Source organism: Gymnoscopelus braueri (genome assembly GCF_963280865.1).
Source record: "Gymnoscopelus braueri genome assembly, chromosome: 22".
Taxonomy (NCBI): domain Eukaryota; kingdom Metazoa; phylum Chordata; class Actinopteri; order Myctophiformes; family Myctophidae; genus Gymnoscopelus; species Gymnoscopelus braueri.
Window position 1 is genome coordinate 36574912 of NC_137624.1, and position 14709 is coordinate 36589620.

General features: G+C 39.8%; 1 long non-coding RNA gene across 1 annotated transcript; it reads left to right on the top strand.

Moving 5' to 3' along the window:
* The first annotated feature begins 10155 nt into the window (after positions 1–10155).
* Positions 10156–14281, top strand: LOC308077832. Its single transcript, XR_013932453.1, has 3 exons — positions 10156–10468; positions 10745–11025; positions 14255–14281. It is a non-coding gene; the product is annotated as an uncharacterized lncRNA (long non-coding RNA).
* Positions 14282–14709: the final 428 nt, after the last annotated feature.

A 14709-nucleotide genomic window follows, 5' to 3' on the forward strand; every position in this document is an offset into this window, starting at 1 on the left:
TTATCAACCTTTTTTGTGCCAAGGCACACCTGGCATAGCCAAAAGAGCCCAGGGCACACCTAGATATACGGTATATATATATATATATATATATATATATACTTATATATATATATATATATATACGGTATATATATATACACACACACTAATTTCACGAAACGATACGGCTTTTCAGCTTCCACTAGCCGTTTTGAATCCAAATAGGGCAATAGTGTGACACCTGACCCGAAAAAAAACAGCATGTTGTCACCCTTTTCACCTCGGGGCTGTTTGCATGCCTGATTATTATTATTGTAAAAAATAAAAAAAATAAAAAAAATGTGCCAGGGTTGATAAACACTGAAAGAGGGTCAGAATCTGAATCCGTTTTATTTGTCACATACCAGTTAACAGGTGTAAAGCAGAGGGTGACATTATTTTTCCCCCATTGTTTTGTAGTATTCCGTGAGAAGAGAGATGACACCGGTAGTGAGAGCAAAGAGATAGCAAACAGGTTAAATAACAAATAAAGATATATACATACAGATAGTGTATGTGAAAGCATGTATACATGACATTTATTACATTAGCATGTTATTTTAGAAACATTAGCATCACATGCCATTAGGCAGGTACAATGTTAAGGTGTTGTTTCAAAGACCAGTTTGTGCAGCATAGGAAGGTAAAAACAACAACAGACACATACAGTGGTTAGAAAATTATGTCAGGTAGGCAGTGTTCATGCCTTGTTCAAAAGTCATGTATTCAGTCAGTCAGTCATCAATCAATCAACCAACCACACAGTAAAAATAACCACACATTTCTGAGTGTTCACATCAATATTGCCTTGAAAGCAAGGCAAGGCAATGCAAAGCAAGGCAATGAGCTTCATGGAGTTCTGTGTTCCTGATGAGTTATTTTCTAGGCGTTTGTGTGTAATGACATAGTGATATAAGAAATTATTTCATGACAAATAAGTTTTGTTTGATGCACTTTGTCAAAACGGAATAAAGTTTGTTATTACACATAATCTGAACATTACTTATACTATTACTATATTCTAATTGGTAATGTCACAGCCAGAGTCTGATCATTTCCAGGCAAGTTGAGATTTTTACAGGACTGAGGTGGCAAGTTTAATATATTTGGCTCACAAAATGAGATACTCAAGTATTGCACATGTGGTTTACTTGAGTAAATCTACTTAATTACTTTCCAGTTTCCACCACTGAAAAAAAATCAACATTTCCATTTATCTTCTGTGTAACTTTTTCCCCTCGGGAATCAATAAAGTGAATCTAATCTACAGTAACAAGCACATATCTGTGATTGCTATTAATAACAGATTCCTAATTGATTAAAAAGTGTGTGCATGCTGTTTCAAGTAAGTGGTGATCTGCTTTAGCTACAGTAGAGGGGAGAGAGAAAGGGGAAGGTTCTGAATTACATTCAAACACTGGGTAAGGGTAGGGGCGGGGCACAAACCATTGGAAAGATGCCATGCACACGTTTTGTATGTTCCGTAGGAGGCGAGTTGTAGCAGTAACTAAGACATGGCTTTTGATTGGCTGAAACCATAGAGATAACGTATCGGCTGAAATAGCCCTGAAACATGACTGTCATACCATGACAGTCATGGTGCCGAGTCCCCCTGGTCTAAAGTTGTGTTCGATTTTTTCACATTGCCATCTCTCACATAAACATAAACGTTCAGATTTCAAATATAAAGTGCTTACCACCGAGCCACGGATGTTACAAGGCGATGCGGACCGCGATGAGTACCCGTATCTCCCGTATTGTTCAATAAAAAGCATTTTAATTCCATCGCCGGCCATTTTCTTTTTTTTTTTTTTTGGTTTTGTAATGTATCAGAGTGCAATACACCTCCCAACCATTAGTGTCGCATGGTTGAAAGTATCGGAGACAATTTGGAGAAAATGGCCGGCGATGGAATTAAAATGCTTTTTATTGAACAATACGGGAGATACGGGTACTCATCGCGGTCCGCATCGCCTTGTAACATCCGTTGCTCGGTGGTAAGCACTTTACATTTGAAATCTGAACGTTTATGTTTATGTGAGAGATGGCAATGTGAAAAAATCGAACACAACTTTAGACCAGGGGGACTCGGCACCATGACGCTTGTATACAAGCGTCATGTGAACCATGGCTACGGCTGAAACTGAAACGGGTGTAGGGAGCTCAGCTCAATGTAAGCCCGGGCTTTCCAACGGCTCAACGAACCATGCTGCAGTTTAATAGCAAAAGTGACTTCTTGGATTGCTGTTATATTAGACAGATATACAATCCCAACAACATGCAGAATTATTATTTTAAGGGAGGTTGCAAACCGTAGTGGATCTCAGATCAGGTAACGTGTCTAACACACTATACTGCTTTATTAGTATAAAATAGCCTACTACTACTACTAAGTATAGAATTTTTCTCTCTGCCCTGTTTGGAACCTCACTCTGCTATCGTGGAGAGTGAGGTTCCAAACAGGGCCATCTCTGCCCATGCTGATGTGGATAGGCTACTGCCAGACTTATTTTATTATTATTTTTTTTTATCGTATCTTAGACTTAGTTTTGCTTTATATTAGTGTTATTGTTGTAGCAGCACCACAGTATTTCGCTACTTGTAAGGCATACCTGTATGAGTAGTGACAAATAAAACGTGATTCATGATTTAACAACACTACCAACGCACATGGGTTAACCGTTGTTGAGCACACTGGTCCCCACATTTGCATCACTATAGGCGGGGGTCGCTCTGCTGAATGGATACGGTAGCTGCCTGCCTGCGTGAATGGACCATAGAGTTAAAAATAATAAGAGAGGGCACCCGAAATCTCCTTTGAGTTGCTCACCCAGCAGTGGTGGAAAGTAACTAAGTACATTTACTTAAGTACTGTACTTAAGTACAATTTTGAGGTATTTGTACTTTACTTGAGTATTTCCAATTTCCAATACTTTTACTACATCTCAGAGGCAAATATTGTACTTCTACTCCACTACATTTACTTGAAAACTTTAGTTACTAGTTACTTTTCAGATATAAACTATATTATAAAACATACATTAACCACTTTAGCCCTATTTTATACCTACAGTAGGCTATTTGAAAATAGCAGATCTACAAGCTCACAACGCGTGGCATCGCGACGCGTTGTGAGCTTGTAGATCGGCTATTTTCAAATATTTAGTACTTTTGGTACTTTAAGTACATTTTGATGCCAATACTTTTGTACTTTTACTCAAGTACATTTTTAATTCTGGACTTTTACTTGTAACAGAGTATTTTTATATTGCAGTATTGGTACTTTTACTTAAGTAAAGAATTTGAGTACTTTTTCCACCACTGTCACCCAGCCATAGAGTTAGGGGAATGGACGAGGAGGCGGGCCATTGGTCCGACGGACACTATTCTGTTTGGATTTTTTTCACTGCCTGTTTTTCGGTCAGTCTTTTACTTTATTTTCTAGGAGAGGTGAGATTTTAGTTGAGCAGGCGGCCGCCTGCCCTGCCTCTATGGTGCGTACGCCACTGCTTCCCACACGCCAGTGCATGTGCGCATGTGCTGTACCGTTGTTCCCGGCTATTCATTCAGCAAGCAGCTGTATGCAACAGTGTCTCTGCCTCATATTACAAAGTTATAACAAACCTTGAAGGGCGGTGAGACGGATTCATGGCATAGATTCGTTAGCGAGAACTCGGGTAGGCTACTATTAATCTATCTATTCTATGGCAGTGGTTTTCAACTTTTTTCATGTCAAGGACCCCTAAATTGATATATATTTGGCCGTGGACCCCCATCTGAAAATGTTTTGTGCCAGGGACCCCCAGAAGCAAAGATTTGAGTTTCAAATGTTCGCTTATATCTATATATATATATATATATATATATATATATATATATATATATATATATATATATATATATATATATATATATATATATATATATATATATATATTCAAAGATATGCAGACATTTTCAAGACTTTTCAAAAGTAGCAGATCTACAAGCTCATAGCACGGCACTCGGTGCTGCGCTATGAGCTTGTATATCTGCTATTTTTGAATAGCCAATGCTAAGTGGTTAAAATCATTGTGACGCTATGTAGACTAATTTGGCTGGGGACCCCCTGGCACCCCCCCCAATGACCACTGGTGGTCCCGGACCACTGGTTGAAAACCACTGATAGCAAGTCAACTTTAAATTGTTAGAATGAACATACAGTAGCAGACCATAGGAATGTACTCTGGAATAACGTTCTGCTTGATCACAACTTATACCTTTCTTTTACAGTTGCACATTTAAATAGAATATACAGTCAATGCAGTATAATGTTGTGGAAACGTCCTCTAGAGATGAGAAGACTCACACATCAGTGATAAACACATTGGCTTCTTACTTGATATGAACTTTATTAGAAAAACATCTGGTATATTTTATATCAGTCAATCAATCATCTTCAAGAAATTAATAACTAGTTAAAACGATGACTGCAACTGCAATCCTTCAGTTCAGATGCTAAGAAGACAGGTTGGCTGGCTCCATATGCTTGCACATGCCTGATGAGGATAAAAGGAGTGGTTGTTAGCTTATGAAAACACTGTATTTATCAGTGGTGGAAAAAGTACTCACATTTCTTACTTAAGAAAAGTATCAATATTGCAATGTAGAAATACTCTGTCACAAGTAAAAGTCCTGCATTCAAAATTCACTTGAATAAAAGGTATTGGTATCAAAATGTACTTAAAGTACCTAAAGTAGAACGTACTCATTGTGTAGAATGTCCTATTTCACAAGTTTTCAAATGTATACAAAAAAAATATTACAATATTTGCCTCTGAGATGTAGCGGAGAAGTATTGAAAATTGGAAACTCCAGTCAAGTAAACATACCTCAATTGTACTTAAGTAAAGTACTTGAGTAAATGTACTTAGTTACTTTCCACAAATGGCATCAATGCACAACAATTGTGGGGACCATCTGATTTTGTGCAACATTTGATATAGCTACAGTTTAAAAATATTGTAGCCGGCTATTGTTGTGCACAATGCGGCGATGATGATGCACTGATTACGGAAATAGGTAGACCTACGTCACAGTACAATTTTGAGGTATTTTTACTTTACTGGAGTATTTCCAAATTTCAGTACTTTTACTCCATTACACCTCAGATGAAAATATTATACTTTTACTCCAGTACATTTATTTGAAAACTTTAACTACTAAATACTTTGTAGATTTTGATTATTACAAAATATGTATTACCCACAACAGCCCTTTGCATTTCGGCCATTTGAAAATAGCCGATCTACAAGCTCACAATGCGTGCGATGCAATGCATTGCGCGCTTAGATCTGCTATTTTCAAAAGATTTTTTATACATTTGAAAACTTGTGAAATTGGACATTCTGCATAATTAGTACTTTCTACTTTTGGTACTTTAAGTACATTTTGATACCAATATGTTTGTACTTTTACTCAAGTACATTTTGAATTCCAGACTTTTATTTAACAGAGTATAGTTGCAGTATTGATACTTTAACTTAAGTAACAAATGTGAGTACTTTTTCCACCACTGGTACAGCGAGTGACGCCACTTAATTACATGTAAATGGTACAATGTTTGACTGCATCGGAACCCTAGAATTACTTACTTGTATCCGCTTCTTACAGTATGCCAACACACCTAGCTAGATGAAAAACATCATAAACATAATATGTACAGGTACCTACCTATGATTAACAGTTAGAATATATTGCTGTTAACGTAACCATTTCACGTAGAACGCTTGTGTGCGCCCACTGTGCTGCATATGTTTGTTTACCTTAATTTGGTTACCGTCGCAGATGAATTGCGTCATTTTGTAGTTTTTTTTAATAAGACACTTTGCCCGGTAGTTGAAGGGGGTGAAGACAGTGGAAACTGTGTTCACAATCGCGCCAATCTATGGCATGGTTGTCGTTTCAAATGTTTAAGGGTCGCCGGTCCTGTCGTCCGGGAGTTTGTAGTCCTTTGCCTGACTCTGTTATTATTAGACACGGATGTAGATGCTCAGCTGATGCTCTCTAGAACGGATGTGCATTACGAGGCACATATCCGTGTTACGATGAAACTGGTGACCTGTCGAAATATGTGACCATCTTGTGGACTTCACATAACATCTGTGTCTGAACGTAAATCACTGCTGTTTTTTTTATCAATAGAGTTAAACCTAGTGGTATTTAGGCCACGCGCAGGCTATTGCCAGATTTGTCAACGTGAGTTATGTGAAGTTGATGTGAACAAAAGATTGGTCACATATTTCAGCAGGTCACCTATGTCACCGTAAGGCAGATCTCTTGTACGGCCTGCTATTGGCTAATCAACCCCACGTCATTGCCTGTTCCCGGGGCTGCGAAATGCGAATCGCAGCCCCGGGAACTTTTCCCGGGGCTGCTACATGTTATGTACTGTTCAGTGTTCTGCAATGTTCACTGTTCACTGTTGACAAGTTGAGGAACGACGTACTCGGCATATCGGCATATTGCCATCCACCCGTCTCTCTTTTTTTCAACACGATGACTTATTTCCAAATGGTCCTCCTGCTAACGATATGTACTGTCTGGTACATATCATCTGCGACAGGTAACGTTATATCGCGTTTATTACATTATTATTATAATTCAGTTATTTTCGTGACGACACCGAGGGGGCATATCATAGGGATCGATGTAGTGCATACCAACATTGTGTCGACTGTGCCTATAGTCTTCTGTGACAAAACATTTGTATTATGTCTATTCAGTTGTACTAAAGTTATGACAACAGAACAGTCAGATTGTGTATGTGGTTTGCTCACTGGGACAAACTTGTGTCGTTGAACTGTGCTTTAATAGGCTATGTGACATAGCCTAGGCCAGGGGTTCTCAAAGTGGGTGCGACGGCAGTCCAGGGGTGCCGCGAAAATTTGATGATATTTGGATTTTTTTGAATGTATTTTGGACATTTTTTATTACATTTTTTCAATGTAATACAACATATTTAATATCATTTAAAAAGTGAAGTACAAAGTTATTTTCAGTCAGTTCTAACCAAAACGGCTATTATCTCAAGTTTACCTCGCAACATCTGTGGGAGAATAAATAGCAAACGCGCTAGCTTATACTTACATACAACATCACTCGTCCCCTATTTGAAGTTGCTTGAAGGTGAAAATTCATTCCACGCCTGAATTTTCATTTATGCTCCTTCGTGGAGTGTCAGGCTAAGGAGCACTTGTTTTTATTACTTCAACAAGGCAGGCGCGCAGAGAGCACTGGCCTATGGGCTCGTGATCCTCCCCTGTGCAAGCCGCTGTGCAAGCCGCTGAAGCAAAACGAGTACTCACTGGGTTGGAAAACAACCGCGAGAGAGAAAAATAAAAGACAACACAACATCGTTCTTCCTAGTACCTGTTAGCAGATTTCGGGAGCTATGAGAGTGAAATAAATATGGATAAGTTTATTCTTAAGGGAACAAACGTTACACACTGTGAGCAATTGATACAGGAGGCCGTGGCTGACGAGCCAAGAGCAGCAAAACGGCAAAAAACAAGACTTTATAATGACGGCTACTTCCAGTATGGTTTCAGCTGGGGGCGCGATGCTGCCAGCCCAGAACCAATAATTATGTCTCCTCTGCCCGGAGAAGCTCAGTAGCACTGCCTGTCGTGTTCCCAATAATCGTTTTGTATGTCGCATTGACCATCGGTGTAAAGTAACTAAGTACATTTACTCAAGTACTGTAGGCCTACTTAACTACACTTTTTAGGTATTTTTTACTTTACTGGTGCATTTCCAATTTCAGTACTTTTACTTCCACTCCACTACATCTCACAGGCAAATATTGTTCTTTTACTCCACTACAATTATTTGAAAACTTTAGTTAGTTGTAGATTTTGATTCTTGTTACAAAACATACATTTACCACTTCAGCTCTATCTATACTTTAGCTATTTGAAAATATAAATATGGGTATATAAACGCTGTAAAACATACTACTGTAGGTGTAATTGTAATTATGTAATTCTATATATTTCTATATATTTCTTTTTATTTCAATGTCAATTACATTTTCATAATTGTAAAACATGTATTAAGTGTAATACATGTATCTTCTGTTAACATATTCATAAATGTATACATTTAAACATTTTTATATTTAAAATCTGTTTTTAATACAAACTGAATTTAAATATAAATGATGCATGAAAACGGAATTACAGTTCTGTTTTCAGCACATAAAAAAAGTATTTTAATTTAACTTTATTGATCATTCTTATCTTAACCACATGAACCCTGGTGTCCTGGCCTATTCTGGGGCAAACAATCGCAATATCAGATCTACAACTTCACAACACGCCGCATCATGACTCTTGCTCAGCCTAATCAGAGTCACTGGACTAGTTTGAAGATGGGGTGAGGGTGTCAGGGGGAGTTGCAGTGTATGTTTTGGCGTTCTTTGGACCAGTTCTTTCAGGCTGTGACCCCCAAAAAGAATCATATTTGAACTGGGGACCCCCCCACCCTGACAAGCACCCCCCCACCCTGACAAGCACTTGGAATTGTAGTGGAATTGTAGTAGTTGAGGCATTACATTATGTTTGACTCGGTTCCACAGATAAATATTGTGAAAATAGCAGATCTACAAGCTCGGCTATTTTCACAATTTTGGCCTCTTTCTTATATTATTTAACTATTTGGCCAATGTTTGACCAGCTTTTATAGTAGCCTATAGTTTGTTGATTACTTTTGATTCTGTAATGGTCTTTCCCCCCCTTTTTGCCAGACCCAGGGGGTGGTCGGCCTACAGGAGGCTTTGTCGGTCGGTCTGTCCCTCTTTTCCTACCTGTCCCATGATTGGCCAAGCTTCGCGTGACGTAGCGCTCTGATCTTCAGATTTCAACCACTAGGGGTCTGGCAGTGCTCCGAGGAGCACTTTTTCTAGTTTTGGTATTAGAAAGGTCTTAAAAGTCCTTAAATTGTCACTTCACCGTCATCTGGGAGTGGGGACCCCCAAAATCATATGGGGGTCCCGACCCACAGGTTGAGAACCACTGCTTTGGACCATACTACTGTATGTTTGGCCTCTTTGCTGATTCTAGCTGCCCACCATTTTGTCAGTTTCTGCAGGAGCATAATCCTATGACTCATAGGTAGCTTTCTGGCATTGGCACATCAGGATGAGTTTGATTATTAAATCTGTGGTTTGCCTGTATCAGATTTGTGTCAAAGAAACTATTGTCATAAATAGAGTTATATAAAATAAAAAAAGATGTAAAATATAAAACACAAGTAAGACGCGCGAACGCTGGAAGCGAACGCAGCTCGAAAATATTGTGTATTTACGGACTTGTAATCCGTGTTATTTCACTGTGATGGGGAGAGAACATTGTGTGTGTGTGTGTGTGTGTGTGTGTGTGTGTGTGTGTGTGTGTGTGTGTGTGTGTGTGTGTGTGTGTGTGTGTGTGTGTGTGTGTGTGTGTGTGTGTGTGTGTGTGTAGCCACTCAGAGCGCTCCATCATTCGGTGGCCTAGCCCAGCAGGGTGGAGGCTTTGGACAGCAGCAACAGCAACAGCAGCAGCAACAGCTACAACAGCAACAGCAGCTGCAGCAACAGCAGCAGCAGCAGCAGCAGCAGCAGCAGCAACAGCAGCAGCAGCCCAGCACCTTCGGTGGGTTTGGACAGCCGCAGCCCCAAGTAGGAGGTAACCCTTGATTCATTTATTCTTGGTTTGCTCGCCGCCGCACAACCCGCGACGAAAATAGCAGATCTACAAGCTCACAACGCGGTGCAGGGCAACGCGTTGTGATCTCGTAGATTGGCTTTTTTTTCTCTTTTCTGCAAATTCCTGCACTCTGGCGCCCTCTACATAGGTAGTGCATGCACACAGACAGACACACAGACAGACAGACAGACACACAACCTGAGCAGGGTTACATAGTAAGCTCTTTTTGTGATGTCACAAAGAAATACCTCTTAAAAAGGGAACATTTGTTGAGCAATTGAATGTGTTATTAAACTGAGCAAACAAACAGCATACATCTGTCTAAATAAAGATTGAAATGTGAAATGTACTAAAGACCTTTTGTTTTTTGTTCCAAGGACACCCTCAGGTGAACGGGTCGTCTCCTGTGTTGGCCAAAGTGGGGGACGATGTGATCCTTCCTTGTCACATCTGGCCTCCTGTTGACATGTACAAGATGACAGTGGACTGGTCAAGACCTGACCTGAATCCAGTAGACGTGCACGTCCGCCAACAGGGCCGTACGATTTCTGAACCCGGCCTTCTGAACCCTTTGTATGAACAGAGAACGTCCCTTTTTGTTGTGGAGCTGCATCATGGTAACATCTCACTGAAGCTGTCCATGGTGCAACTCTCAGACGAGGGGATATTCAGGTGTTTTGTTCCAACCCTGGGCCTGAGCTGTTTCATCCAGCTCCTTGTTGGTAAGATTAGATTTAGATTCTCTTACTGTAGTAATTAAAATCGGTCATGTAAACTTGCATGTTTGGAATTGGAACAGCTGAAATCAGTAATATATCAGTATTCAGAATATGACCCGCAGGCCACATTAAGTAAAGGTGGAGGCTGCATGTGGCCTATGCCCCCAGGCCCATTCACATGCATTCTGTAGATAGATGGATGGCTTTTTACCCAAATCCTTCTGTTCAAATGATAGATAGATAGATCATGATCATAATCATGTTTATTTGTTTTTGCAGGGGAAGTGTCTCAGCCAGTGATCTCTGAAAACGGACCAAACGACGATGGCTTATCTTTGACATTGATTCCGGGTGCTGGTATCCAAAACCTGAGATGTCTTGGCTGGACAGTGAGGGAAACAACCTCACCGCTGGATCCTCAGAGACAGTCAGCTATTCCCAGTCCAAATACTGTTACGTTGCCCGGCGCAACGTGACGGTGAAGCAAGCAGGGAACGTGACCTGCAGAGTTCATCAACCACACATCAACCGCAGTGATGAGATACACCATGACATTCCAGGTAATGAATATTTCCATCACCTTTTAACACCTTGACCAACCTCTATAAACAACTTTGCCGTACTGTAAGACTGTATTTAGTCAGTGTAACATAATGCTATATACTGTATCATTCTATATACTCCAGTGAAACAAACGGCTAAAAAGACAGAGCTACATTTAAGTACAAATACTTGCTTTTGTCAGACCAGTATCTAGTATCATATTCTCTCTTGCACCCCAATAACATCACTCTGGTGAGTTTCTCACTGGTGAATACTAGGGTTGGGTACCAAAACTCTGTGCCAGAATGGAAACTGGTCAAATTATGTCCGGTTATAACTACCGGATCAAGATTTTGGTGCTTAATTTTGGTGCCACTTAAATGCTGTAGCTGTCAATTTGACTCTGGTACTCCAAAACGAACATTACAGGTAACAGAAGTGACTAGTCAACAACATTCAGGCATGCAAACGATACGATACGATAATACTTTATTGTCAGCTCACACTGAAATTTGCGATCCATGCAACACATATGAAGTACACACATTTGAAATTACACAAAAAAACGAAATTACATTCATAAAAACATAAAGACAAGAGCAATGTCCACCACTCAGCCTTCAGTCTGACCTTATTGTCTGCCTGAAGGAGATAAAGGCGTGGATGAAACACAACTTTCTACAACTCAACAGCTCCAAAACCGAGGCCATTCTCATCGGCACCCCACACCAAGTTAAATCATCCCCCATAACAAGCATCACCTTCTCCGGCCAGGACCTTCCCCTCTCATCAGTTGTCACCAATCTGGGCGTCAAAATGGACCCCTGCCTCAACTATGAGACCCACATCAAACACCTCTGCAAAACTGAACATCCTTCTTCCACCTTAGAAATATAGCTAAACTCCGCCCCACCCTCACTCTTCCTGACGCCGAAAAGTTGGTCCACGCCTTTGTCTCCTCCAGGTTGGACTACTGTAATGCACTTCTCGTCGGGATCCCTAGCAAGAGCCTTCAAAAGCTCCAATACGTACAGAACAGCGCTGCTAGGATCCTGACGAGAGTGCGCAAATACGAGCACATCACCCCCATTCTCAAATCACTGCACTGGCTTCCCATCTCCTCCCGGACAGAATTCAAAATCACCCTGTTAACACACCAGTGCATCTACGGAAATGCCCCCCCCCCCTACCTCAAGGAATTGATCGAACCACAAACCGCCACCCGCAGCCTCCGCTCCGGAAATACTAACAAGCTTAAGGAACGGCACACCAACCTCCGCACTATAACTCACTCCCAGACCATCTCAGAGCTCCTCAATCTGTGAACACTTTTAAGAGAGCACTAAAAACCTACCATTTTAACAAAGCATTTGGTTAGCTTTTTAAGCCGGTTTTAATAACCCTGCTTCTCCTTTTTAAACGTGTTTTTAAACTTGTTTTTAACCTGTTTTATACTTTTTCTTGCAAATGGTTTTCTTTATCTTGTTTTATTATGTACTGTAGCACTTTGAGGTTTGTTTCAAATGTAAAGTGCAATACAAATAAAATGTATTATTATTATTATTGTATGTTGGAACACCGCATCTCCTTCCTGAAGGCAGCAACCTATATTCTCCATACAAAACATTGCTAGTGTTTTATCAAACTGATATTCCTTGCCAACCTTAGCATACTGTTATTATACTCTGATAGCAAAGGAAATAGACTCTTTGCTTTGTCTTCTTACCCACTAATTCAATATGTTCTTTCCATGACAAAAGATGGTATGTTACTACAACCAGATAAATATTGTGAAAATAGGTGCAGTCCCGGATCACTGGAACTATCTAAGAGAGAAATCAAAACCGTATCATCAGGTTACTTTAGAACAAACCTTGCATTAATGCCATTGTTTTGTGCCTTTAATTAGTATCTATCAAAGTATCTGTTCAGACAGCCATTAGGCACCGGACCGTTTAGAAAATACTGGTTTAGCACCGCTATCGGATAAAACCCAAATGATACCAAATCCTAGTGAATATACACAGTTACTCTTACTCTACCACTGGTCTAACAGAAAGTATGTCTACTTTAATGCAGTGCAAAGTTAGTCTTTGTAGCCATTATAAATTGTTTATTGTTGATAGTTATTTCATGCTGCAGGTTTGTGTTCTGTTCATTCTGAATATGAGTCTCTACTGTAGCAACTGTACATACTAGGCTTGTTTGATATTTATTTTTGTTTGGTGCTATCATCCAAAATGATCATCATTAAAATGGTTTTATTTGATGGCCTTCCTGCCCTGGCATTTGATGTTTGTGCCCTCAAAAAATGTACGCCACCAAAGGCCAAGTGGCTGTGCCCATAACATGACGAAATTCCAGGCCTGCTTACAGCCATAAAAAAATACCAGTTTCAGCCACTAAGTGGGGCAATTGAGTTATTACACTACTGTACATGAAAAATTTGAATCAAGGCTTTTAACCACATGAACTCCTAGCATCCATCCCTATTCTGGGCAAACATTCTGCAAAAATAAAAATAAATAAAAAGCCCAACGCGTTGCATTGCGAGACTTTAGACAGTACAACCTGAGTACAACCCGAGTGCAGCTGTATTTCTGAAAACTGATTGACTGACTGGTTGATTGTTTTTCTTTTGCATAATGGCTGTCATTTTCTTCCCGCATTTCTTATAGCACTGAGTGAATGGATTCGAGTCGCTTCGTGTTGTGTCATTTTAACAAACTGCAGTCTCGATCGAAACAAAAAGGACATTCCACAACACTGAAATGTCTGTTGTAGTGTAGTGTATTAAGAGAAACGTAGTGTACACATCTGCAAAAACAACTCGAAAACCATTATGCGGTTTTGCCAAAATAAGCAACGTCTTGAGACCGAGTATATGATAGGTCACAAATAATAACTCCTCCCATGTCATTGATATTGTTATATCGAACAATCCGCTAGTACATGAACGCGATTTTCCTGTGGCACATTTTACCTGCTGTTTTTAAACACTTCTGTTTACTTATATTAGTTGGTTCTGCATTATTGTGTCATGCATAAAAACAGAAATTATGTTAGCTCATTATACCCAAAACATTGGACCTTGGCCCTAAGCTACGTCCCTGAGGATAGAGATTGGATTAACAAAACTGATTACTCCATCCTGGCACTCCAATCACATAAAAGTGTACAGTATGTGTGGTGGTGTTTTGTTGATGTGTAAGAAGTGTTCACCCTCTTCTTTTACACCCTCACCAGGTAAACAAGAAGTCGACAAATCAGCAGGTAAGTTTTGTGTGTGTGTGTGTGTGTGTGTGTGTGTATATTTGTGTGGTAAAGACAGAGCATAGCTTAGCTCAGAACAGTGAAAAACGAACTACACCATCGCAACACGCTGTGCTTTTGTGTCATGATAAAGTGTGGTCACTTCATTTGTGCAATTCAGTTTTTCAGCAATGGGAAATCAAATTATATATGATCATATTATATGATGTATGTCTGACAAGAAAGAGAACAAAAACAAATGTTCAGGTGCTGATATAAATGCGTGTTCTAGAGATTTGATATAACAATACGCTCAACATTATCATCCACAATTGTATCTTTTGCATAATACGTTGTAGACACATTGCAAATAATATAGTCCGTGTCGGGTTGAAACCTTCTATGTCCAAAACCGTTACTTTTCAGGAAATGTAAAAAAATAAAAAATA